This window comes from Acomys minous, assembly GCF_964271855.1.
Source record: "Acomys minous genome assembly, chromosome: 14".
Taxonomy (NCBI): Eukaryota; Metazoa; Chordata; class Mammalia; order Rodentia; family Muridae; genus Acomys; species Acomys minous.
This window is the reverse complement of record NC_140496.1, coordinates 49,598,195-49,625,298: the sequence shown is the minus strand read 5'-3', so window position 1 is coordinate 49,625,298 and position 27,104 is coordinate 49,598,195. Positions and strand designations below refer to the sequence as shown.

General features: G+C 43.7%; 1 pseudogene across 1 annotated transcript; it reads left to right on the top strand.

Annotated features, from left to right (window-relative positions):
• Positions 1 to 1,667: 1,667 nt before the first annotated feature.
• Positions 1,668 to 27,104, top strand: LOC311582547 (protein arginine N-methyltransferase 9-like; annotated as a pseudogene). Its single transcript, XR_014783558.1, has 11 exons — positions 1,668 to 1,821; positions 1,915 to 2,151; positions 3,412 to 3,579; positions 6,606 to 6,708; positions 8,131 to 8,237; positions 10,508 to 10,700; positions 11,763 to 11,946; positions 15,031 to 15,750; positions 20,723 to 20,876; positions 24,977 to 25,099; positions 25,372 to 27,104. The product of XR_014783558.1 is annotated as a protein arginine N-methyltransferase 9-like (transcript).

Genomic DNA, 27,104 nt, shown 5'->3' with positions numbered 1-27,104 from the left:
GGTGCCATGCGCTGGAACACTGTTGCCTTCCGTGAACACAGGGCGTGTGATTCTCGAGAAACCATGACTATAGTGGCACTAGAAGGCAAAATTTCCCTCCTGCAGTGTCTTCTTAGCAACTGTAGGAAACTGTTAGAAGGCCGTGTAAGTTTTTTGCACAGCAGACAAAAATGGGTGAGGTTGGTAGTAAGTCATTAACGGATTGTCTTAGTTTGATTGGAACGCAAAACCAGCAAAAGGAAAGAGAACACTGGCAACGTTGGAGAGAATCCAAGAGCAGTCCTCAAGGTCCTCTCTGATGTCACAGTGCACATTTCCACCTTTACTCTGCGTCATATGTTTATAATCTGGAAAGCTCCTCTGAGGCCTAGTACACAGTGTTTTTATTGGAGGCGGTATACTCAGGTACCACCTCCATATGATGCATACCCAAATTCTAGACTCTAGAATAAAAGTCCTGTCCAGCGCAATCACATTGCTTATACAAACACTGAGGCGCGTGGAAGCACTCATCGTCAGTTAAGGCAGGCAAAACCCTTCCCAGTGTGAGTACCCACGTGTCAGCAGGCGTCTCAAGGGATCCCAGTCAGGCTTGCCACGTGAGCTCTTATGCACACCATCACAAGCCATAAGCATTGCCAAGGAATTACAGGAACCACAGCCAAAGGCCAGCATTGCTTTTGAGTTAGAAAGTTTTAAAGTAATGGGGAAAGAGCATTGTTCTGCCAGATTGGCAAGTTGTACTTTCAACTTTAAGGAATTTAATAAATGAATCTCATTTTATATATTCCTTCTAGCTGTTCTCATGCGTTGTTGTTTTCTCTCAAATCATTAATGTTATTAGTAATGAACCACAAAGTGTAAGTGACCACAGAATTTCTCTTAAATGTATCTGGAGTCTATTGGCTGTTGATAATCAACCTAGTAGTTTGTCTCCTACTCCCAAGGGCCCTTACTTGACTCAGGACCGGGCAGGGCCATGGCTCTGGGGAAGGAGTGTGTACAGTGTAGAGTTGTGACAAGGTAAAGGAACTGAGCAGCCATCGTCCTCCTTACACACTTTGGTTTAGCATGGTGAGGCTTGTTTACATTAACACCATGTATTTTCTACTATCATGTGTCCTGGGCAGTTCCAGCGTATAAACAAGATATCTCTGCCTTCAGGGTAACAAAGAAATAACATATACTGACCTTAATGTTTTCATTTTAAACTAAAACACGAGCACTTACAATTTAACATCGCACTGCCCTTTTGTTAGATGGTTCATTTGTCGTAACCACGTTCAGAATGAATCGTCTGATTAAGTTTCTTTAGAATGGATGGTGCCTAAAGTGAGAGGGAGAAGAATTCCATTTGTTCTGCTGTATTGACTGTGTGGCCCGTAAATTGCTGGTTTATGACAACAGCTGTGTATGGAACTTGATATTTGTAGAAATCTATGTCTCTGGTCAGGGAGTGGGTAAGTAGGCTGAGCAAAGTCCAGACCAGTTTGGAAGCTGCTGAGTCTGGTGGTGTGTGAGATGCACTCTGGTCGTGGGCAGTGCAGTCAGCCTACGATTAACTCTTAAACCGTGACAGGGAGTTCTTCATCACTTCTGAGAAGCAGCGCTCAGATGACTTGTAGTATTTCTTCTTTGTCTTATTTTTTTAATCTGCTCATATTCAGCTCAGTACAAGTCAATGCCTTGGACGCCTCCACTCCACCTAGGGGTGCCCTAAGACATCTGAGATGCACAGGCAGAAACTCAGAAAAGAAGTCAGGAGAGTGCCGTGCTCATGACCTGCAGAGGAGGTGGAGTGCTGTGGGCTCGGGGGCAGCGGTGAGGATGCTCAGGCTGGGTTAGTGCACCAACAGGGGCGCCGCCGCCGTTGGTCACACGGAGGTGAACGTACTCTGTCTCTTCCTCATCTAGAATGGGCTTTCGAGATGAGGCAGCTGGGTATTTTCATAGAGCGGTGAAGCTAAACCCTGATTTCAGTGACGCCAAGGAGAACTTTTATCGCGTTGCAAACTGGTTGGTGGAACGTTGGCACTTCGTCATGCTTAACGACACCAGGAGGAATAGGATTTACAATGCAGCGATCCAGAAGGCGGTGGGCTCGGGGTCCACAAGTGTTTTGGATATTGGCACAGGAACTGGAATACTGAGGTTTGTTGTAATTATTACTTTTATTATATTTACATGAATTAAACAGGTTTGTTAGATACCAAAATTCTGACATTGAGCTGGGCATGGTGGCGCACGCCTTTAATCCCAGCACTCGGGAGGCAGAGGCAGGTGGATCGCTGTGAGTTTGAGGCCAGCCAAGGCTACACAGAGAGACCCTGTCTGGAAAAACAAACAAACAAACAAATTCTAACATTGGTTTGTAAAAATAGTAGTTGTTTCTCATGATATTGTTAGTGTTATTGATAGAACTGTTAATTTTATACTTTTTTTCTATGATTTTACTAATCAAAAGTTCAAACCAAAAAAAAAAAAAAATTCAAGAAAACTAAGAGCAACTTGGGATTACTGAAATTCTGCATAATAAATTTTAGATTTTGTTTTGTTTTTTTCAAGACAAGGTTTCTCCATATAACCTTGGCTGTCCTGGACTCACTTTGTAGATCAGGCTGCCTTTGAACGAACTCACAGCGATCCACCTGCCTCTGCCTCCCCAGTGCTGGGATTAAAGGTGTGCTCCACCATGCTTGGCAAGTGATTTGTTTTGTTTTGGTTTTGGTTTTTCGAGACAGGGTTTCTCTGTGTAGCCTTGGCTGTCCTGGACTCACTATGTAGACCAGGCTGGCCTTGAACTCACAGAGATCTGCCTGCCTCTGCCTCCTATAGTGCTGACATTAAAGGCGTGCACCACCACGCCTGGCAAATGATTTGTTTTTAAACAAGTATATTAGTTCATTCTTTTTATTTATTGCTATTGTTATTATTATTATTTTGAGACAGAGTTTCTCAGTGTAGTCCTTGGAGCTTGCTGTATAGACTAGGCTGGCCTGGGTATCACAGAGATATTCTCCCAAGATATGCTTCTGCCTCCCAAGTGGTGGGATTAAAGGCACATAACCACCATACTTGGCCTTATCTTACCTTTTAATTAGATTATTATTATTACTCTGTGTGTGCGTGTACATATATCACCTGCAAGCCTGCTTGCTCACCACAGTATGCGAAGTCAGAAGTTAACTAGTTTTCAGGAATCAGTTTTCTCCTCCCACTGTGGGCTGCAGGGATTGGACTGTGAGCGTCAGACTTGCATAGCAAATGCTTACCCATTGAGCCAACTCGCTAGCCTCAAGCTTTTTTAATGCAGAACAAATGATGGTTATATTAAAGAATGGAAAAATGTTTGAAGCATCATAATTTTATTAAAATTGGAAAAAGATATAATGGATTTTTCTTCTTTTACAGCATGTTTGCTAAAAAAGCTGGTGCACACTCAGTATATGCCTGTGAATTATCCAAGACCATGTATGAACTTGCGTGTGATGTAGTGGCTGCAAACAAGATGGAGACTGGGATAAAGCTCCTACACATGAAGTCACTCGATATAGAAATTCCAAAACACATTCCTGAAAGGTATGTTTATAATTCACCAAAACCATTAATATACCTTTCCAGCTTCTTGTGTTAACAACAGCACTAACAATATCCTTGTTTTGTGGAGATGTGGCTATCACCTAGCTTAAGAAAAATGCAGGTCTTTATAGTCACATGTGCTTTTTAAACAGTAATAAAGAACTCAAGAAAAATTGATAGTAACAAACCGTTCTTTAGCATGTCACTGTGAGATAGGGTTCTCTGTGTAGCCCTGGCTGTTCCAGAGCTCATTCTGTAGACCAGGCTGGCCAGGAACTCAGAGATCCTCTTGCCTCTGCCTCCCAAGTACTGGGTGGGACTAAAGGTATGCGCCAACACACCTGGCTAAACTCAGACGTCTTGTCCATAAAAGTAGACTGACTTCCTGTAGGTCAACAGTGTTAAATAACTGTGCTTACAATGTGAGCCATTCACCCTCAGCAGACATCATGTTTTCATTGGTGTCCTTGATTAAAATGAACATTTGGAAGTGCCAGTTGACAGAGTGCTTTGTCCTGTGTCCTGAAAACAATGAAAGCACCTTTATAGAAGCCATGTTTGTATCTGCAGTCTCACTGTGGGCAGGAGAGCAGTGGGTTCTCAGAACAAGAAGGCATTTAGAAAGTGTCTGCCTATCTTTTCAAGCACTTTCCCCTTTTTAAAATTAAAGATTTATTTATTATGTATACAGTATTCTGCCCAAATGTATGCCTGCACACCAGAAGTAGGCACCAGATCTCATTATAGATGGCTGTGGGCCACCATGTGGTTGCTGGGAATTGAACTCAGGACCTTTGGAAGAGCAGACAATGCTCTTAACCTCTGAGCCATCTCTCCAACCCCACTTTCCCTTTCCTAATGTAATACTTGTATAGCTGCCGATGCCGTCTGTCTTCTGTCTCACTTAAGTGTAGTTCATACGTGAAGAACTTTTTTGGTGTTCTGTTATTATTTGAACTCTGATTTTTAGATCTTCCAGTTTTAATAATGAGTGCATGGTATTTACCCTTCAGTGGTCTTTGTTGGTGAGGAGGTTTATCAGATCCTTATGCAGGTGTGTACTCATTTTATAAAAAAACAAAGTTGCCTTAGTTTACATGTTATAATAACAAAATATTAAAGGTCACAGAATTTAAACTACAGGCACATCATTTTCAGGCAGGCATTCTCCTGGCTGCAGTTGGCTACCTGCTCTTTTTGTCCTCATGTGACTTTGCCTCTGTTGGATTAGGACTTCATGTTGGTGACCTTATTGAACTAACGGCCTCCTAAGAGCTCTGTCTCCAAATACAGTGCTGTTAGGGTTAGGGCTTCAGCATATGATTTGGAGTAGCACGAATTAGAGGTTACTTTTTATTTTTTTGGTTTTTCAAGACAGGGTCTTTCTGTGTAGCCTTGGCTGTCCTGGACTCGCTTTGTAGACCAGGCTGGCCTCGAACTCACAGCAGTCCATCTGCCTCTGCCTCCCGAGTGCTGGGATTAAAGGCGTGCACCACCACGCCCGGCTCAGAGGTTACTTTAATTTGTAATTTTCTCATAGACTGCTCTTGAAGCAAGCTGAAATAAGTGTTTCTACTTAGACTATTATTCATTCACTTTGACCATAAGCAGATTTCTGGACTAAGTTGTGAGACTAGACAATTTGAAATATTCTAAGGGCGTGTGGCCATAAATGCTGAATGTTTTCTGTGCATAGATATAATTGGGTCAGGGCACTATGGAGGACACGCAAGTCATCCTACCCTTCAGATACTTACAAGTCTGGAGAGGGGCATAAGGAATATTTATGAAATTTTGGTCTATCTTTAGACTACAAAGTGAACGGTGCTGACAGTGAAAGTGAAAAGAATTCAGAGAAGGAGCAAAGGGAGTGTCTTTGAGTTGTCTAGGCAGGATGAATGAATGAAAGCAGTGCTCTGGAGGAGGTGTTTGCAAAGACCTGACAAGTGGTAAGAGAGACGCGGGTACGTGCAGTGTCACAGAAGGTACTAAGAGAACTTTTGAGAGGGAAGGTTCTGGTCAGATTTAAAACTGGCCTGGCAGCGTGGCCAGTGGGTAAAGACATTTGCCAAGCCTGATGACCTGAGTTCAGTCCCTGCAACCACAAGGTAGAGGGAGAGTAGTGTCTGACACCCACATGTGCACTGTGGCACGCCTGTACGCACACAAATAGTGCACACACATATTCATACACAAAACAAACAATTTGTTCTTAAAGACACCTGAAAAGGAAGTTCATGCCGGGTGGTGGCTAGATCCAGGATTACCAGAGAGGCCCTGTCTGGAAAACAGTGAACAAAACAACAAAAAGAAATAAGGATCATTGATGGTGGAGAATCTGTGGCTGTATTCCTTCCCTGGTTGGGTTCTGCTTTTTTTTTTTTTTTTTTTTTTTAAAGAAGAAACTTTTAAAAATTAAAAAATGTTATGTACATTGGTGCTCTGCCTGCTTGCATATGTGCATATATGTGAGGGTGTCAGATCCCCTAGAGCTGGAGTTACAGACAGTTGTGAGCTGGTATGTGGGTGCTGGGATATGAGCCCGGGTCCTTTGGAAGAGCAGCCAGTGCTCTAACTACTGAGCCATCTCTCCAGTCCCTGGTTTTTGCTTTTTAATGCAGGGGTTCATGCTTCAAACCCACTATGTAGTCAAAGATGACTTTTAACTTCTGCCTGGTCAGTGTGCTTTCAGGTCCCAGGTTCTGGGTCTAGAGATAGAAACCACCATTCCAGGCTGGGAGAGAAACATTTTATAGAGTGAGAGTTAGATGCTCAGTGTTTAATGTGGGCACGACTTACCCTTAAGGACTTAGGCAGTGAACAGAGCCTGGGAAAGTAACCCTTCTCTGCCCAGAGCAAGGAAAAAGAGTTCATGATCAAGAGAGGCGGGAAAGATACTGAAATGTATTAGAACATTTTAGGTAGAGGTTTTCTATAACATATTTGCCCTTTTGTCTGAGCTTTGACAGTTTGTATAAACAGTATGTCAGTTTACTTACATGTATCCTTAAAACATCATTCTATAGAGTGTCCCTAGTTGTAACAGAAACTGTCGATGCAGGTGTATTTGGAGAAGGAATTGTGGAGAGTTTAATTCATGCGTGGGAGAATTTACTTCTTCAGCCAAAGGTAAGCAGCCTGCAAGCACTTAAACTCGAGCATGTAGTCATTATTCCAAGGGGCTCACTGAGTCCCGAGAGTGTGTGCAAGGTGCGAAAGATAAGAGAAAGCACTTGACAGCAGTGTAACACGATGTGCACTGCACACACCAGTCCAGTTCACAAGGGAAAGCACTTGGCAGCACTGCATGCACCACTACAGGAAGGAGGGACTCTGGATGAGCTTATGTGTGGAAGTGCTGACTAAATTCTTGACTATAGTTGTGGAAGAGGGATGTGCTTTGAATCTCCCAGCAGTCAATGCGTGGAATTTTGGCAAATCTCTAGGAAAAGGGTAGTAATGTTAGTTCAGTGGAGTTTTCAGGTACTCACTGAACTCAGGCTCCTAGACAGCACACTGAGCTCTCCTGTAGCCGTGTGTATATTGTAGTTAATTTACTGTATGTGTTAATGCACTGTGGTAAAATCCAGTGATTACAGAAGATGATATGTATGGGACATAGAAGAGTCGTTTATTTTTCAAGTTGACTTTTTTCCAGTTCTAGAGATGACCTTGGTGCCTTACACATGGCCAGTGCACTACTGCGGAGCTACATTTCATGCCTGGTTTTATTTTCTTTCTGTTTTTAAAGATTTAATTATTTTGGGGGCTGGAGAGATGGCTCAGTGGTTAAGAGCACTGTCTGCTCTTCCAAAGGACCTGAGTTCAATCCCTAGCACACACATGGCAGCTCACAGCTGTCTCTAACTCCAGCTCCAGGGGATCTGATACCTACATACCAATGCACATAAAATAAAACTAAAAAAACAAAACAAAACAAAATAACAACAACAACAAAAAACATTTAATTATCTTTACTTTTGTTTTATGTATTTGAGAGTTTTGCCTGCATGCATGTGTGTGGTTGCCTGTTGGGGATGTGTGTGTGAGACTCACATGTGTGCAGGGCTTGTGGAAGTCGGAAGAAGGCATCTCACCCTGTGGGACTGGAGTTAGAGAGGGTTATGAGCTGCTTGTGGGTGCTGGGAGTCGAACCTGGGTCCTTTGCAAGAGTAGCCAGTCCTCTTAACCTCTGATCCATCTCTTCAGTACTTTCCTTTTTGTTTTGCTTTTTGTTTTTTATTAAATCATATTTTAAATTGAACTAGCTTTATACTCCTTTCTTTTCTTTTTGTGCTTGTATTCTAAACATTAAATTACATTTATATTTATTTGGTTGGTTCGTGTTTTTTGTTTTTCATGACAGGGTTTCTCTGTGTAGCCTTGGTTGTCCTAGACACACACACACACACACACACACACACACACACACAGACGCACACATACCAGTGAAAATACTTTTTAAAGGAAAAACTTTTTAGCCTGTATATAAACACACTTATGCACATACTTATTTGTACATGTAGTGATGTGACTTTATTATATTTTCAGACCAAAGGAGAAAATGGAAATTGTGGAAAGTATGGGAAAGTTATACCAGCAAGTGCTGTTATATTTGGGATGGCAGTAGAGTGTGCAGAGATACGAAGACATCACAGGTAAGTAAGTGGTTAGAGAGACACTAAGCCAGGCGGTGGTGACACACTGGGTGGGGAGGCGGGGCAGAGGCAGCCAGATCTCTTGCGTTTGAGGCATGGTTTACAGAGCAGGTTCCAGGACAGCCAGGGCTACACAGAAAAACTCTGTCTCGAAAATCCCTCCCACCCCGAGACCCCCAAAATAAGAACACTATTTCACAGCTTAGTGCATGCTTGTAATGCTTAGTCTTATTTATTTTAAGTAGAACTCTAGGATCAAAGCCAGCTTTATTTTCTTTTTTTTGGTTTTTCGAGACAGAGTCTCTCTGTGTAGCCTTGGCTGTCCTGGACTCACTTTGTAGACCAGGCTGGCCTCGAACTCACAGCGATCCGCCTGCCTCTGCCTCCCGAGTGCTGGGATTAAAGGCGTGCGCCACCACGCCCGGCCCCAAAGCCAGCTTTATTTTCATACAACTTGTGTGAGAAGTTGTGCAGAAAAAATTTAAGTTCAGATTGATTTTAATTGAAGTTCAAGTAAGGATTTCCAATGTGGGGCTGGAGAGAGGGCTCGGAGATTAAGAGCACTGGCTGCTCTTCCAAAGGTCCTGAGTGCAATTCCCAGTAACCACATGGTGGCTCATGACCACCTGTAATGAGATGTGATGCCCCTCTTCTGGTGTCCAGAACACTCTGTACATAATAAATAAATTAAAAAAAAAAAAAGGATTTCCAATGTGAAGATAAATTTTAGTATTGTTTTTTGTTGTTGTTGTTGTTTGTTTTTCTTTTTGTTTTTTGAGACAGGGTTTCTCTGTGTTAACCTTGGCTCTCCTGGACTTGCTTTGTAGACCAGGCTGGCCTCAAACTCACAGTGATCTGCCTGTCTCTACCTCTGGAGTGCTGGGATTAAAGGCGTGCGCCACCACGCCCAACTTAGTATTGTTTTTCTTGTTAACTTCATTAATGCAGTGATTGGGCAGATGCAATTTTAAATCATTCAGAGAACTCTCCTTCCTGTATAGAGACAACATAAAAATAGTGTTGCAAGTATTGATGAATAAAAGAAAAAAATAAAATGAACTAACCACCGGTAAATACCTACTTCTTGTCTTTGCTGTGAATTGTTCATTTATCTTTTTGTTTCATGTGACCGGGTGATAGTAAAAGTGTTTAGATGCTGGTAGGCGCAGGGTAGGCTCAGGCTACCCGCCAGACACATGGGCCTCAGGTGCCTAGTTGGTGAATGAGACCGCACTGGTTGGCTCTCAGCTCTACGTATATAAATGTCTCTGTGGTATTTTAATTGGTTAAAGAATACCAATAAATACAGTCGTGTGGGACAGGATTCTCTCCAACCCTTGCTGTTGACTGTCCTGTTTTCACCTCACTGCTTTATGATCGCTCACATTCATATTTTACTTGGCTATCCCTGTGGCGAAGCAGCTAGGTGTCTTCTCTGTCTTGTTTGTCTTCTGTTAACTTGCTGGAATCCAAAAGTACATTTTGAATATGAATCATTTGTTGACTACATGTTCTAAATATTTTCCTTGTATATCTTTTTTTTTAAAAAGATTTATTTATTTATTAAGTATACCATGTTCTGCCTGCATGCCAGAAGAGGGCACCAGATCTTACTATAGATGGCTGGGAGCCACCATGTGGTTGCTGGGAATTGAACTCAGGACCTTTGGAAGAGCAGGCAGTGAGTGCTCTTAACCTCTGAGCCATCTCTCCAGCCCTCTTTGTGTACTTTTCAAATGTTTATTTCTGCATGTGTGTTTGTGTAAATGTGTGCCATGTGTATGTGGTATCTGTGGAGTCCCTAGGAGGGTGTTGCATCCCCTGTAGCTGGAGTTGTATGTGGTTGTGAGATGGCTGACATGTGTTGGAACAACTGAACTCAAGGCCTCTGCAACAACAGCAAGCATGCTTAACCACAGAGTTGTTAATTTTTTTTTTTTTTTTTTTGAGACAGGGTTTCTTTGGGTAGCCTTGGCTGTACTGTATTTGCTTTAGAGACCAGGCTGGCCCTGAACTCAGAGATCTGCCTGCCTCTGCCTCCCTGAGTGCTGGGATAACAGTCATGTGCCACTGCACCTGGCTCAAACTTGTTAATTTGAATATAGACTTATTTTAATTTTTTTCTTCATGTGATTATGGATATAATTAAGAAATCTATGGCCATGGGATTTTATTTCATCTTTATGTTTATATTTTCTTGAGTATTAGATGATATTTGATAATTTACAAAATCTGTGTTATACCTTACCTTTTCTTTGAACTCTTACTAGGGTGGGTGCTAAGGACATTGCTGGTATCCATTTGCCAACAAATGTGAAATTTCAGAGCCCAGCCTATTCTTTGGTAGATACTGAAGAAACAGTTGAACCATACACCACTGAAAAGATGAGTCGGATTCCTGGAGGATATCTGCCTTTGACAGACTGCTTCCAGATTATAAAAGTTGATTTCAACAGTCTTCAGGTAAAAACAAGAAGTTTAATTTTAACCACCCCATCCCGTCTCTCCCCCCACCCCCCAATACTCACCGGTAAGAGTTTCTCTGTGTATCTTTGAACTCGCTCTGTAGACCAGGCTGGCCTCCAACTCCAAAATCCACCTGCCTCTGCCTCCCGAGTGCTGGGGTTAAAGGTGTGCACCACCATGCCTGGCTTTCTTTTTTAATGTACATGAGGCTCTACTTATGAAGAATGATAAGCAGCAAGTTAGAATTTCTTTGAAAGTATTCTTTTTCCATATCAGGGGAAAGCTCCCTGGGTTTGTTGGGAGTGAATGCTGTCCTGTGTGCTGTTGTGAGCACTCCCTGTGATGGCAGAAGGAAGGTGATGCGTGCGCTCTTAGCGTCAGATGCTTCGCCTTTCACTGGCCTTCTCTTGGCGTGGTCTGTAGCTGTTTTAAGTTCACTTTTTTGTGGATGCCGGGTAGACAAAGTGTTCCAGGAGTAATGGGAGTGCGGCTGTTAAGTACTTTATCACAGCTGGTTTTTATTTTAATAGTTTTCATTTGAAATTTTCCTTAATCCACATACACCGTATAAAAGCTTTTAGTTTAAAAAAATAATGTCTACCTGTTTAACACTTTTAAGGAGTTACAGAACAGACAGAAGACGCCCCAGTGTCACCTTTTAAAACGTTGCCTCCTTCCCCTGCATCTCTTGTTTTAAGTGTGTCATTCCGGGCTTGCTTTTCTTTCTGTAAGCATGCATGTACACATGTGTAGTTTCCAGAATAAAACAACGATGTTGCTTTGCTGCATGCATTTGTCATCTACCACTGTGTCACTGGTGGTTTTTTCTTATCAGTAGCGTGTGGATGTGTCTCCTGTCTGTTTAGTACACATGGTATTCTGTGATTCCCCAGCTGTGCAGGAAAGGACTGTGAGCTGCAGAGAGGAGCTGTGTGACACCGAGCGGGCTGCACAGTCAGTGTATAAAGCCTTCTCATTCTTTTTTATTATTTAAATTGTTTTGGCTCCTTACTAGTTTCCTAACCTCGGTTTTCTCATCCTTTTTACATTTCTTTTCAGGAGTTGAAAAGTCTTGCAACTAGAAAGCCGCAGCCTCTTGCTGTCCCCGCTGTTAAGGAAGGCGTGCTGGATGCCATTGTGGTTTGGTTTGTTCTCCAGCTTGATGACGAGCATAGTCTGTGCACAGGCCCCGCTGAGGAGACGTGCTGGGAGCAGGCTGTTTACCCAGTGCAGGCCCTTGCAGGTGAGCGTTGTCTCCTCAGGAAACATCTGCTCTTCCAGAGGACCAGGCTCAATTCTCTGCACACACTGCAGCTCAGCACCGCTATACCCATAGCCCCAGGGGTCCAATGGCATCTCCTAAAGTGCAAACGTATGCCGACAAAACATCGGTACATTTAAAAATGCATAAATAAATAAATCTCTAAAACATTTAAATCAAACTTCAACACCAAATCAAAGTTAGTTGCTTTTATCAAGTAAATGTTAGTGGCCAAAAAGAAAAAGCAATTACTTTGGAGATGAAGTTTTTAGCAAAAGAGGTATTACTTAAATATTTCAGAATTACAATTTTCTTTGTTCAAAAGTAAATTTAAATAGCGAACGTATAGTTTGGAAGAGAGATTAAAGCCAGCTGTGGTGTTGCGTGCAGCTAAGCACAGCACTGTCAAGGCATCAGGAGGTAGGCTAATCTCTGGGAATTCAAAGACAGCCTGGTTTATATAGCAAAAGCTAGACAGACCAGGCCTACATATTGAGACCCAGTCTCAAAAAATAATAAGAGAGATAAAATCATTCCTCTGGAAAGTGAGAGAGAGGACTTAAAAGTTCCTGGGGGTGAGATTGAGAGTACACATATGATAAAGATGTGGTGTTTGTGTGTATGAATTGTCACAAGTGTACATTAAAGTATTTATTAGAAACAAAAACTGCCTACAGTGTCACATACCTTTAATCCCAGCACTCTGAAAGCAGTTTGGGGGCCAACCAAGGTTACATAGTGAATTAAATTACTCCATGCTTCTCAGTTACAACTCTCATTACTCATTTGATAGTTTCAATTATTAGTTATCAGTAGACAAAAGAAATGCTGCTTTTAAAAAAAAGTAAAAATGATGGGCTAGAGAGATACCTCAGTGGTTAAGAGCACTGGCTGCTCTTCCAAAGATCTTGAATTCAATTCTCAGCAACCACATGGTGGCTCAACCCTCTATACTGGCATCTGATGCCCTCTTCTGGCATCGAGTAAACATGCATACACATAGACACTCATATACATTAAATAAATAAATAAATCTTTTTAAACAATGTAAAAATGAAACACTTCACTTGCTCAGAAGCAATGCTAATCCTCTCACTATTGTTCTAATTTTATTTTATTTTATTTTTTTAAAGTATTTTTTGTTTATTTATTATGTATACTGTGCACATCAGATCACATTACAGATGGTTGTGAGCCACCATGTGGTTGCTGGGAATTGAACTCAGGACCTCTGGAAGAACAGTCAGTGCTCATAACCGCTGAGCCATCTCTCCAGCCCTATTGTTCTAATTTTAGTACAACTCCTTCTGAAGTGAGCACTGCTGCTTTTTTTAAAAAGGGGTTAGAAAAGTATTAAATGCATGAGTACTTAGCCATAGGGACCCTGATGACGCTGTAGAGCCCAGGTCATAAGAACGTGTGTAGCAGGGCTGGAGAGATGGCGCAGTGGGTAGATGCGCTTGCTTGCTGCCACTGTGTGCATTTAAAATGGTCTCCCTGAGAACGCTTCAGAGACATTAAATCAGTATAAGAAAACAAAAATGATGAACAAAGATTTTCAAACGTGGCTTGCTGAGAGCGAAGCTTTTTTCCCTGTGTATCTTCTCATTCCTACAAGACTGTAAGGGTACACTGCATCAGCCTGTTCTCAGGCATGGCCCAGTAAGAGCTCTGAGACCTTACAGCAAGGCCAGCAGAGTCAGTCACAACAGGGCCAGAGCTTCAGGTCAGCGTACAGGCCTCGGCAGATCAGATCAGGGACTACACAGACATCTATTTCCTTTGTGTGTGCCTGTCTTGTGTGATGTGTGAGATGTTTCTTGGAGGAACGTACATCCCGTGGCATGCGTGTGGTCGGGGGACAACTATCCCTTATTTTCTTTACTTGGTTTCTAGGGACTGAGCTCAGTTAGGGTTATGAAGCAAACTTTGTGGCCTCAAGCGATCTGCCTGCCTCAGCTTCCCACTGTTTGGTAGTACAGCCATGTACCACCACACTTAGGTATAGATTGTATTTTTATCTGGTCCTAGAACCAATAGGAATATGACAATTACACACAGGGACTCTGGAGAGGAGCACAGTATAGTCCTTGCTGCAGGGCATACGCTTCCCTGAACCTGTGATGTCCCTAAACAAGCAGGTTTCCATATGCTTAAGGAATATTAGATACTATTGTGTTGTGCTTTTGTTCTTTTGGAAATTACCTTCAGAGAAAAGAGTGTCTGTTTAAGCTACAATGAGGCTTGCTCCCTGAATTTCATCTGCCTTTGCATCTAGACAAAGGCTCTTTTTATCCCCACATCTTCCTTAGTTTGGCAGCATATCTACTGATTGTAATAAAAACAAAGTCAACATGAAGTTTTGTGGTATGTCTGTAATTCCAACACTTGCGGGGTAGAGGAAGGAGAATCAGCAGTGCAGCCCAGTTGCAGCAAGAGACCTCAGCGTTCTGGAGATGCCAGTACCGTGGGAATAACTGCCAAGACCAGCAGCAGCTGTGGAGTGGACCGGGACTCAGCTTAAATTGACTAGGGATCAGTTGTGCCGGCTAGTTTTGTGTCAGCTTGACAGAAGCTAAAGTCATCTGAAAGGAAACTTCTTAATTAGAAACTGCCTCCATAAGATGGGGCTGTGGGCCAGCCCGTAGAGCATTTTCATAATTAGTAATTGATGGGGGAGGGCCCAGCCTACTGTGGGTGGTGCCATCCCTTGGGCTGGTGGTTCTGGGTTCTGCAAGAAAGTAGTTAAGCTGGCTGGTGGTGGTGCACGGTTGGGAGGCAGAGACAGGCGGGTCTACAGAGCTAGTTCAGGATAGCCAGGCCTACACAAGGAAACCCAGTCTCCAAGGTTGCTTGAGGAAGCCAGGAGGAGCCAGCCAGTAAGCAGCACCCGTCCATAGCTCCTGCTTCAGGTTCCTGCCCTCACTTCCTTTAATGATGGACTATGATGTGAAAGTGTAAACCAAATAAACCCTTTCCTCCCCAGCTTGCTTTTGACTAAGACAATCAGTTATATATACATATATATTTTTTTCTTTTTCTCTCAGTCCTTTTCTACTAATAAAGACTACTGGATAAAGCCTGGGGACAGTGTGACAATGGAAGCATCTTGTCAAGATTGTTACCTAAGAATCCAGAGTATCAGCATCTTGCGTCTGGAGCATGAAATGGAAGTTATGAAGAGTTTTACCAAGAGTAAAGACCTGTTCTCTCTAGGAAATGAGGCGGAGCTCTGCAGCGCCCTGTGGCTAACCTTCAGACCAGTAGACCAGACGCTCTGGAGCAGGCCTGTGTGTTAGAGCCCACAGAGATTGCTTTGCTTAACAACATCCCATATCACGAGGGCTTCAAGACGGCGATGAGGAAGGTGTTGTCTTCACTGGCTCCAGAGCAGCCGTGCCAGCCCGTGGATACTCACTGTCAGGATATTGAGATGAACTCTGGGAGTGGACAGAGTGACAGTGTGCCGAGCACCTCTGACCCCTTCTACGTGTTGGACGTGTCTGAAGGCTTCTCTCTTTTGCCCATCCTTGCTGGAACACTCGGTCAGGTTAAGCCCTACAGTTCTGTGGAGAAAGACCAGCATTGTCTCACTTTGGACCTCATATCTGAAGCCAATCACTTCCCTAAGGACACACTTGAGTTTTGGCTGAGACACATAGAGGATGAAGCTGCTGTGTTGCAAAGGCCCAAATCAGACAAATTGTGGAGCATAATTATATTAGATGTCATTGAGCCGTCTGGACTCATTCAGCAGGAAATAATGGAAAAAGCGGCAATATCCAGGTAAAACAAAAAACATAAACTTCACCAGGGTTTGTTGTTGTTGCTGTTTTGTTTTTAATTTTTGTGCACAATAGGGGTGAGCTGATATCTTACTATCTAACCGTACCTGACAGCAGAGTTTATTCTGATGATGGCATCTAGGCAGGTTTGGGGTAGAGGCTGGAGGTTGCCAGGATAGCCTGGTTGACAACTTAGACCTTTCCTCTACTAAAACTCAGTTAATCACCAATAAGTAAATGAATCTTCACAAAAGCTGTGAATGAGAAGTTCACAAGCTTTCCAGAGCGGGCGAGCACGTCAAACCGTGGGAGAGTAACGTGCCTCAAGACTGCAAGGAGCTCTGAGTGTCCTCTCAGAAAGAGCTGTTTCTTCCTCTGATCCACCGTTTGCCACAGTATTCCTGGTGACAGCTCTACAGGGATTTACCCCACACAGCAGCCAGTTCTTAAATTCAGTGTGGTTCTGCAAGGTACAGGCCGAACCTAGAGGGCGTCACGGACGTCAAAAGTCAGGTGCACAGTGTAGGGTGTCGTCTCTACTTCTAAACCACCAGTACAAGTTGAAGGTTCCCTTCAGTTTGTAAAACCCCTTCAGATTTGGTTGGGTTTGTATAGCAGCTCACAGGACCTAGGAAAGTGCCTGGCGTAGATGAACCTATAGAGGGTGCCGACGAGGAGCCGAAGGAGTGCTGCGTGGGAGTGTGCAGAGTGTCGGTGTCTGCCCGGACACGCTGAGCTGCACAGGAGCCCTCAACTCTGTCCCTTTGGAGTGGCATGGCTTCATTCTGTATGGGCAGCACTGGGTGTTAGTGATAATTTAACCTGGCGTTGAGACCAGGCAGGGGAAGAGGACAAAGGCCCAACCCCCTAGTCACTTCTTCTTTCTGGAGAACAAACCTGAGCCTCTGGTAGTCCCTAGCCCCTGGAATGGCCTTGATATACAGAAGATATTCTTAGCATTTCCTTGACTCTGAGAAGCCTCCTCTTTTAAGAGTTTTGTGCTAAAACCAACAAAACAGCAGAAAGCCAAGATACAGATCAAACACAATGTTAGTATAAGTCATGATCGCCCTATGTGTCTTCTGTTTGGCCGTTTCTGAGTGAGTGAGTTTGTCTTTAAAAATTTTTTTTAGATTTATGTATTTTATTTTATTTATTTATTTATTTATTTATTTATTTATTTTAAAGGTTTATTTATTTATTATGTATACAATTCGCACCAGATCACATTATAGATGGTTGTGAGCCACCATGTGGTTGCTGGGAATTGAACTCATGTCCTTTGGAAGAGCAGTCAGTGCTCTTAACCGCTGAGCCATCTCTCTAGCCCCCGATTTATGTATTTTAAATGTCTTGGGTTTGTATGTGGACCACATGCATGCCTAATGCTTGGAGAGATCAGAAGAGGACATGGGGTCCCCTGGAGCTGGAGTTACAGATGGTTGTGAACCACCATGTGGGTGCTGGGAATTGAATTCGGGTCCTCTGCAAGAGCAGCAAATGTTCCTAACAGCTGAGCTCTGTCTCCAGCATCCCATTTCTGCGTGCTGGCCTTTGTAGTGAGCCAGTACATAGAGGTAATGTGTTTTCCTTAGTTCTGTGAGCCACCTTAGCAGATTATCAGAAACTTCCCTCAGAGAGGGAGTTGTGCGAATACCGCATGTGTATTAGTGACGGTTGCACTGTTCCAGACACCTGGGCTTTAGTGGCGGCATCTGAAGTGGGCCACTCACACGGCACTGAAGTCTTTAACTGTGTGACATGGGTACATCGTGTTAGAAGTGACTGGAATCATAAGGTACTCTGCTGATTTGGAGAACTAATTAGTTGGCTGTGTTTGGGAGAAATCCTCTTTCCAGTTTGGTGTGAGAAGTTTTAATAAATAAGGGAAAGCGCTTCTTAAGGTAAAAGTCAAGTTCGGCGGTGGTGAGCTGCTCTGCTATCCACACACTACAAAGAGAAACCTAGTATGATGTCAGTGCCTGCTAAATGGCCCGTTTCATAACAGTCAAAACCCAAGTTAGAGTGCACTGTTTGTTTTTTTTTTTTAATTAATTAATTTATGTATTATACAGTATTCTGCCTGCTTGTGTGCCTGCAGGCCAGAAGAGGGCACCAGATCTCATTATAGATGGTTGTGAGCCACCATGTGGTTGCTGGGAATTGAACTCAGGATCTTTGGAAGAAGAGCCAGTGCTCTTAACCTCTGAGCCATCTCTCCAGCCCAGAGTGCATTGTTACCATTCTTAGAACTTTTTTTGACCTTCCAAATTTGGAAAATTAAAAAAAAAAAAAAGGCAAATTGGCAGAAATTTAACAAGTAAATTAACAAGGGCAATTTCATAATAGCTCACAAGCTAATAGGAAGGGCTTTGTTGAGAGCCATGCCTCTTTAAGAGGTGAGTAACTGAGGGTGACTACAGACTCTCCCTCGAACTCAAACAAGTTGTCCAGAAGAGTGTAGGATGAGCATAGGGCCAGCAGGTCCCAGATGCCTCCTAGATGTAGAGTGCCAGACTACACTCTGTAAGGGTGTCAGTGTACACAGTGTAAGGGTAAGTCATGACCCTGAACCAGGCTACGTCCTCTCTACTCAACGATTAAGCCTGGAGTCAGCCCTGTGTACGTGGTTCCACCTGGGAATGGGTGCTTCCATCACTCGTCCTTGCTATTCTGTTTCTAATAGCACGTGCTGAGTGTCTTCCTCATTTGCACCTTCCTCTGCTGTGAAGGCTCTGTAGATAAACACAAAGTGTGCTCATCTGGTTAATCTAGCTCTTGAGCTTGGCTTGAGCGCTGCGCCCCTGCCCCTCCGTGAGTGCCAGCTCTGCAGGCAGGCTGCTGCTGTACCTGTGTGCTGCACACTAAGCTCTGCACCTCCATTTGGACTGCAAGGACTTTATCCACTCACTTGTCTTCACGGCCCCTAAGTCTTAACAATCTGTTTAGGGAAGTTACATAGGAAAAATTTAAACACGCATATAATCTTTCAGATATGTACAGACTGGTCAGATGGCTAGTCTGCAGTTTTTAAAAAGTAGATCCTTATGTCTTTAACTTGGGTATAAAATTTACTGTGAGAGATGCTCGAGATGGTACATTGCCCACCTTTCTGTAGTCCCTGCTCTGGAAGTTTAATTAAAAGATATTCCAAAAAACTCAGTAAGAACAAGGTTTGATGTTTGAAAATGTGACAGATAAGGAATGGTTTCACTTGGTCTTAGAAACCTTACTCTTCTGTTTCTTGTAGAGCGATTTAAATTGTAAACATGACTGCTCTGGCAAGAGATCACATCCAAAGACTTTGTAGGTCTGTGTGATCTGGCTGGAATAAAGACACGCCTTTAATCCCTGGAGACAGAGGCAAGCAGATCTCTGAGTTCAAGGCCAGCCTGGTATAGAGCAAGTTTTGGCTAGAGAAAAACTTAGGTCCAGGCATGGTGGAACGCACCTTTAATCCCAGAACTCAAGAGAGAGAGGCATGCAGATCTGAGTTCTAGTCAGTGCTGTTCAGGTTGTTCGGTTGCGTCAGTCAATTGAGAAGCAGTGCAGTGGAGTTTGTGGCAGTTCAGTTTGTGGAATTCAGTGGTGGTTTTTACCGGGGGAGTTTTACAGAGAGAGGTTGAAGACACAGGTGAAGACAGAATGAGCCAGAGAATGAGAAGAAGCCAGAAGATTAGAAAAAGATTGCTAGAGTTAGTTTGAGGCCAAGCAGAGCAATTCAGTGAGAAACAGAGAAGCTAGGTTGAATCAGTCAGCTGTGAGAGGAGTTTGAGCCAGAACAGCTGAGTTGAGCCAGCCAGCCAGAGTTCAGAAAGAACTAGAAAGGGTGAGCTTATTCAGCACTAAGTCTCAGAGGATGAAAACATTCTAGACCTAGATAGGATTGTGTGGAGGTGAGACGCTTCCAGCTCTAGGCCGTGGTTAGCAGACAGAGGCAGTAAGCCTGAGACAACAATTATAACTAGGAGAATAAACGTTATATAACAATTTCTGCTTCCTTTTATGGCTCAGGTATGAAAAACAATACCCATGGTAGTTTTAGTGCCCTTAACTTAAGCCTCCGAATTCTTGGTACAGGAACACCTGGTACCCACATGCATGGAATGCCAGCGTCCCACCAGGCACTTAATTTCTGCTCATAATTCTCTTTCTAGGTACAGCCTACTTAAGATACTTTCTAATAACCATATGCAGAGTTGTTAATACCATTTTGTGGGACTCAGGGGAGAATGAAGATGAATGTGCAGTTGCACGAGAAAGGGTTTTGTTAACCTTTGTCTTGCTTTGCTTCCTAGAATATTTCAGTTTGCGTATATATTTGCATTTGGAAGGTTTAATCCTTCATAGTGAATCATTTCAGACTTCCAGAGAAGTTACAGAATAGTTCAGAGAACTGACCAAATGCTTTGCACCCTCATATACTAAACCATTCATAGTGGTGATGGTGTAAGTCTATCCTGTTAGCCGTCCAACTTTCACCTTGCCTGAACTGCTTAGGACCATCAGTGTTGCAGCTCCTTACACATGATGATCACTGGTGGAGGAAGCTTGTCTACACATGAGGTTTATTACTATTTCATATGCATCTTACACAGTCTTAAAGTAGCTGTACAGGATTTTTAGTGCATTCATATTTTTATGGAAACCTATTCATGAAGTCATATATAGAATTTTCCATGTATTGTATAACTGTTCAAAAAGTACTGGATTTTGGAATATTTGGATCTTCATGTAGGGAGGGTTCACTGTTAATGATTGCAGCCTATAACTAAAAATTTACCTTAGTCTGGCTCCTGAGTTAACAGTCCAAATTTGACTTCTTAGGCAACTATTTCTTGTGATTTAAAATTTGAGCTATTAGCCAATAATGACTACATATCATTTACACTTCACTAATTCATGATGCTTGCTTATTTATAGCTATAAAACAGGGAATTAAAAGGCTTTTAAAGACATTTGCCCTTCTTCAGGTGTTTACTGCAGTCTGGAGGCAAGATCTTCCCCCAGTACGTGCTGATGTTTGGGATGCTGCTGGAGTCCCAGACACTGGTAGAAGAGAGTGCTGTCCAAGGAACAGAACACACTCTTGGGTTAAACATAGCACCTTTTATTAACCAGTTTCAGGTAAGTGTCAGAGAGCTGGTCAGCCAAGATGTCGCTGTCTCCCTCCGTCCTTGAGGTTTTACTTAGTGATTGGTTTTAGCTGGGTTAGAAAGGCAGCCGGTCTCCTGGAGTAAAGGACCACATCACAGATGAAAATCAACCTGAGGGTTAGAATAACCAAGGACTTTGTCACGAATGCAGACTAAAGTTTATAGACTTTCCTCTGAATCCCTGTTCCAGATTGAAAATAAAACCGGAGCTCTTAGACTTTGAGAAAGGGCTGTACTTGTGTAACAAAGAAGCCCCCAGAAGCCTGTGTCCTAAGCTTGCGGTTCTGTAGTGAGACCTCAGGTGACTAAGGATTGGCCTGGGCAGCTGAAGCCCAGGTCTAGGCCGTCTGTCTGTAGGCAGCAGGGACATGTGGAGCTCAAGACAGGGAGGCGGGTTTCAGGTTAAGAAACAAGGAGTTAGGATTTAGAGAGAGAGTGGAAATGTCCCAGGTGCTAGGAACGACGAGCACACCCGTGCGTGAGTTTAACGTGTGTTTAGACAGAGTGCCAGGGAAGCCACGTGTGGCTGAAGATGGGGTGGAGCGGATACGACCATACAAGCCAAAGCAGAATTCTGAAAAGCGGGATACTGAGTAGCAGTTGAAATGATGCCTGAAGGTATAATTAGTAAGCTCTTAGGATGCTGGTAGGAGTTCTGTGACAGAGCCAACTGAGGAATAAATTGATTAACTGCTTTTGGAGGCGGTTGGCTAACCAGGGTTTTAGTTAGCTGAATATCTCTCTTGTGAAGACTTAATAAAGAGAGCATATTTATCACAAGATTGAGATGCTTAAGCTGTGTCTGTTCATGTTTCCAAAAGGCCACCAGCTATCTTTCCAGTGTAATTTTTTTTGTTTTGTTTTGTTTTTCGAGACAGGGTGTCTCTGTGTATCCTTGGCTGTCCTAGACTCGCTTTGTAGACCAGGCTGGCCTCGAACTCACAGCGATCCGCCTGCCTCTGCCTCCTGAGTGCTGGGATTAAAGGCGTGCGCCACCACTGCCCGGCTTCTAGTGTAACTTTTAAGAGAATGACTTAGTTTGGTTTATGCATGTGTGTTTTGTGTGTGCGTTGCTCACAGAGTCTAGAAGAGGATATCAGGTGTGGAGCTAGAGTGGCAGGTGGTTGTGACCCTGCATGGGTGCTGGGAACTGAGCCCAGGCCTCTGGCAGAGCAGCGAGCACTCTTGGCTGCTGGGTGTCTCTCCATCCCCTGCCTGTCTTGCTCTTTCATTCCCACTTGGTCCTGGCTCCGGCAGTTCTTCAGTGTGAGCAGAGTCTCCCCGGGCCATGCTGCCCTTTCACTGTACTGCCTGTTTCATGGCCACTCTGTCCTTAACAGCGTAGAGCCTTATAGTCTGTCTGTTTTCATATAATTGAAGGATTACCCTCCGTCCCCCGTTGTTCTTGGGTGATCCTGTCCTGGCTAAGCCCCACCCTCTGTGTTTCTATGTAACACCCTACAGATGACCCTTAATGCCGTGCTCTCACTTTAGTTGATGGCTGCTTATCTAAAGAGACCCCGTAACCTTTCTTGGCAGTTTTATATTTTATAGTCTTTTTATTCTTTGCCTTAGGTATTGTCTCCTCTCTTACAATGGTAAACTACTTGATAAGTGTGTGAACCAATGAAACAAAAGCAGAAGTTGTTAAAAGAATATAGTTCATTAAAAATCATTTAACAAGTGTTTATTGAACACCTACTACACAAACTGTTTGTTTGGAGATAGGGTCTGATGTAGCCCAGAGGGCTTCAGTATGTAGCCAGGGAGAACCTTGACCTCCTGATCCCCCTGTTTCCATCTTCCCAGGTCTAGAATTAGAGACATTCCCAAGTTAGGTGTATGTATTAGTTACTAGTTGCTACAACAAAATACCTGAAAAAGGAATCTTAAAGTTTGAGGAACACAGTCCACCATGGCAGAAAATTTCTACCTCTAAGAGCAATTGAAGAAGACACCCACTATCTACCTCTGATCTCCATGTTTATACTTGTGTAACTTGTGTGTACATGTGTGCCAGAGTATGCACATGCAGAACTTCATGGAGCTATGGCTGCAGGTCCAGGCAGTCAGACTACGGTGCCTTTCCCAGTACCAGTTAACCCCAGTGCAGGCATGGCTAGAAGGAAGCCTGAGCCCCCATGGGTGCTGCAAGTCAAGTAAACAGGCAGCCTGAAATCCTTCCCTATGCTACACTCCCTCCAGGGAGAGTGAGTCATGCTTCCTTAAACGACAGGCCTACTGCCCCATGTATGCAGCATGCCACCTTTGATTGGGTCAGGAATATCTCCCTCACAGGAGGCTTGAACCAGAATTGCTGTCTCCATGTACGTTGTTGCCATCTCTGTGTGAAACAGGTATCCCAGTATAAACCAAGGGTGCATGATGGGAGCAGGGTCTCTCTATGGACAGGGAGTAGGAGCATGGCCAGCGTGGTCAGCCTTCAGCAGGTTGGCAGCCAACCCGGACATTAGGTTAACTCTGGCCATTGACATAGACAGCCAGGCAGGGAGGTCCCAAGAGAGAATACACATCCATGCAAAACACTTTTATAGCCAATGAGAAGACCACTTAAAACTGTGTGAGCCCAACAGCGAAGTTTGCGGAAATTAATGCTCTTAACAGAGATGGCAGTGGGCAGCACCGATTGGCCTGCTATGAGTAGGAACCTGTAGTCTCTGACTACGAGGGGGGTTGGTAGACTGATTCAGGTCACCAAGGAACAGCAACAACAACAAAAATGGTGGGAGCCCATGGGCACATCAGTTATTGTCAGCTCCTTGAAAAAGCCGTATGGGGTTGGGGATTTAGCTCAGTGGTGCGCAAGGCCCTGGGTTCGGTCCTCAGCTCTGGAAAAAAAAAAAAAAAGAAAGAAAAAGCCGAATGTCCATCGTCTCTGCTTTCGAGTGCAAGATTAAACGGGAGAAGGCCCTTCACCAGCCATCTTCTCATCTTCTGAGTCCAAAGAGTCCCTGTCCAGCACCTCTCCTTGCTCGTCTTCAGGCTCAGGGCCTCCACAGGGACTATAGACTTCTTAGTCAACCAGCTGTGCCGTGGCAGAAAGGGGCAAGACCTTCAACTCCAGCATCCCCGCTCTACAGTCAGGTTTATAAGGCGGAGTTTTATAGATTGGATGTAGAATGTAAGAGAGGACCAGGAAGGACACTTATCATTTGTTGGTGTGCTCAGCTGTGCTGTGTAGGTGTCAGGAGGGGTTGTTGAGCAGCTGGATAAGGCTCGAAGCTCTAGGCTGAGCATGTGAATTGGGCAGTCAGTATCATGTAGACAGCATTTAAAACCACAGGCAGACGGAACGGTAGGGGTGTGCAGAAAATGGCTTGAGACCTGAGTTCAGAGAACTTGAAAGGCTATGAGCTCTAGATTGATGGTGACAGGCCAGGCCAGGAGGTTTGGCTGAGAAACAAAAGTGGGAACAGTCTGTAAGGTGTGAGTAGATCTGTAGATCTGTCTGTAAGAGGATTCCTGTCCCAGGCATTGAGAAGTGGCAATGGAGGGTTCTCAGTTACCAGCGTAAACAGGAGCAGATGGCACAGTGAGGAAGAGGGAGTGAATACCTAGGAAAGCTGGCCCTGTCTGTGTCCAGTCTCACCATGAAGATTGAACCCAGAAGGAGAGCATCTTCTAAGCAGCCCTGTCGTTTTATTTTAAATGAGAGTGTGTGCCACCGTGTCCGGCTGAGTTTGGTGCCTCTGATGAAGCACAGTAGTACTTACTGTTAGACTGTCTGCTTGCTAGCTCACACATTCTAGGTACAAATGGTTTTGGAATTGTTCGGCCACTTAAAAGTTGATGTGTTTTCATCCAAGAGAAAGGCCTGTAGGTAAGAACCCAGTGCACGAGCTAGTTCATTCCTCCTGAAAACCTGGTCACGACCACAGCAAAGTTAGCTCATTCATTCCTCCTGAAAACCTGGCCATGAAGCTTCATGCCTTAGGTTGATGCATAAAGTAAACGATAAAAAGTTTTGTCATAAGGAGCTAATTATAAGTCGAGTACAGAGGGAACCCTCACTGTGAAAACAATAAAAGCGAATGTTCCCTCTTTTTTCAGGTGCCTATTCGTGTGTGTTTGGATTTATCTTCGTTGCCATGTACCCCTTTAAGCCAGCCAGTGGAGCTCCTTAGATTAGACCTGATGACTCCATATTTGAACACTTCCAGGAGAGAAGTAAAAGTAAGGACAGCTACAGGGGGGTCACTCTTCCCATGCAAAACATGGAGCTGAAATGACGGGCACTATACTTACACGGTCTGTCATTTCCTTTGAGGATTTAAATCTGAATTTCTAGACAACATACAAAAATAGGTTAGATAAACATTAGAGTCTACAACTAGTTACTAAATTTGAATGCATGGTTAAATGTATTTCTAGTTCCTGTGTTCAAATTGATTCAAAAGAGAAGACTTACTTTCCTCGATGAAATGTTCAAAATTCACTTTCTGCAGGTCCGTGCTTGTAGGTCTGGACGAGTAACTGCTGTTCCGTTTTGGTTTCATTTGTGCCTTGATGATGATGTCAGGCTGGACACCTCAGGCGAAGCCTCCCACTGGAAGCAAGCTGCGGTGGTTCTGGATAATCCCATCCAAGTGCAAGCGGGGGAGGAACTTGTTCTCAGTGTTGAGCATCACAAAAGCAACGTCAGTATCACAGTGAAGCAGTGAGACTCCAGTCATGAAATGGATGTACAAGCTCCTCGAATGGTCCAGCATGTCTAAGGGTGGCCTTAATAAAGCACTCGGTAAAGGGCTTAAAGTGGATCGTTATTCTAAAGTGTAGGCTTTGCCCTCTGGAAAAGGATACGTCTTTGGTTTCTTCAGATTAAGAAGCCATTTTGTTGGACTTCATAGGGATTTAAAAGATGTCTGCCTTCTTGCCGTGTCAGTTAAGGCTTAGAGATCTTATCTTACAGTGGGGCAACATCTAGGCTTCCAGTGCAGACTGACAGCAGTGGCTGTGAGCCAGGCCTTGCTTCTGTTAGATATTAAAGAGCAAAGGGCTTCGGAAGAAATGTCCGCCATAGGCATTTTTCCCTTCTCTACTTGGGCAAGAAGATTAAACGCTGGTGGCAAACAAACACTTAAAAATGCTAACGCAGAATTTCTCTAAGTTTTGATTTGAGTGCTCTGTTGCAAAGCTCTGTGACTCCATGGGATCCCATCTTTAATTGCTGGTGTTACTTTCTGAGCAGCCCGAGGGCTCCTCAGGGACTCCTCGTCTGTGTCTGCATCTCGAACTGCTTCCCCTGCTTTTGATTTTTGCTGAGTGTTTTGATCCTGTTCCTCTCTGTCTCCGCTCTCTTTCTGTCCTGCTTTCCTCTCCCTTCTCTCCTCTCCTCTTTCCTCTCTTTTCTCCTCTCTCTCCTTTCCTTTCTTTCTTTCTTTGTTCCCTCCTTCCTTCATTTTTTCTTTTCTTTGGACAGGGACCTATATACCCCAGGCTAGTCTCAAATTAGCTGTGTATCTGAAGGTGACCTTTCCTTTCTGCATCTCCTATCTATTTCCTAAATGCTGAGGGTACAGGTGTGTTCCACCATACCTGCTTTATGCGCTGCTAGGGACCAAGCTCAGTGCTGTGGGCATGCTGCGCCCCATCTCTTGTTCATCCTCGCAGAGAGCCATCTCAGCGTCACTGAGTCGTCCTATTTCATTAAGTTACTTCTTTCCAACCACTACTTTTGGGTTTGGTTTGTTCTTATTCCTTCAAGACTTAGGGTGTACTGTTATTTATTTGAGATCCTCTGTTGTTTTTAATACGGGCATGTTTAGCAACAACTTTACTCTTACAAATGCTTTTGTTAGCTGGGCAGTGGTGGCACATACCTTTAATCCCAACACTCGGGAGACAGAGGCAGGCAGATCTCTATGAGCCCGAAGCCGTCTTAGTCTACAGAGTGAATTCCAGGCCCACCAGGGCTACACAGAGAAACCCTGTCTTGAAAAACCAACCGCCCCCCAAAAAGAAATGGCTTTTGTTATGTCTCATTGGTATTAGTATGTTCTGTCTTCGTTTGCTTTGATTTTACCAATCTTTTGTTGTCTTCTTGATTTCTTCACTGACTGTGTGTTATTAGTGGTATGTTGCTGAATTCCCACAAGTATGGATGCTCTGTAGTCTGCCCTTGCTGTTGATTTTCAGCTTTTAGCATTGTGATCAAAATAAAATAAGTTATTTAAATTTC